General features: G+C 44.9%; 1 non-coding gene across 1 annotated transcript; it reads right to left on the bottom strand.

The window, feature by feature from the left end:
• Nucleotides 1-295: 295 nt before the first annotated feature.
• On the bottom strand, nt 296-377 carry trnas-uga (transfer RNA serine (anticodon UGA)). Its single transcript has one exon. It is a non-coding gene; the product is annotated as a tRNA-Ser (tRNA).
• Nucleotides 378-601: the final 224 nt, after the last annotated feature.

The following is a 601-nucleotide window of genomic DNA, read 5'->3' as shown; positions in this document are numbered from 1 at the left end:
GATCTTTTTACCCAGAAATACATTCAGCTGAATGAAACCAAACCACGTTTCCATTCGCTGCCGTTGCTGCTTCTCCTTCCGAACGTTGCAGGACATATTATTATTTACTGATTGCTGTTTTGGGTGTGAGTTCCTTATTCATCTGAATATTTCGTTCAGTCCCCCCCAAAAAACGCTAATAACTGACTGAACTTGATTAACGTTCAAACAGCTTATTTACGAACCATCGGAAAACGTTTAAATTTTCGAGTCAGCGGCTTATGCGGGGAGTTGAACAAACATTTCGAATCACAGTCGCTGCGAGCAGGATTCGAACCTGCGCGGTGAAACCCCATTGGATTTCAAGTCCAACGCCTTAACCACTCGGCCATCGCAGCTGCGTTCAATGTGTCATTCATTAGTTATTTGGTCGATGGAATACATTCTAAAACCAGCCTGAAATCACTCCAGGAAGTTATTCCATTCAAGCGACCAATAGTCGGCCGGTGCAGACACGGTGGGCCGAATGGCCTCCTTCTGCACTGTATAATCTATGATTAATCTAGGAAAAAGGTTCGGCACAACATCGTGGGCCGAAGGGCCTGTTCTGTGCTGTATTTTC

Source organism: Scyliorhinus torazame, chromosome 24 (genome assembly GCF_047496885.1).
Source record: "Scyliorhinus torazame isolate Kashiwa2021f chromosome 24, sScyTor2.1, whole genome shotgun sequence".
NCBI lineage: Eukaryota > Metazoa > Chordata > Chondrichthyes > Carcharhiniformes > Scyliorhinidae > Scyliorhinus > Scyliorhinus torazame.
The sequence above is the reverse complement of the archived record's forward strand: the minus strand, read 5'-3'. Positions and strand labels throughout refer to the sequence as shown.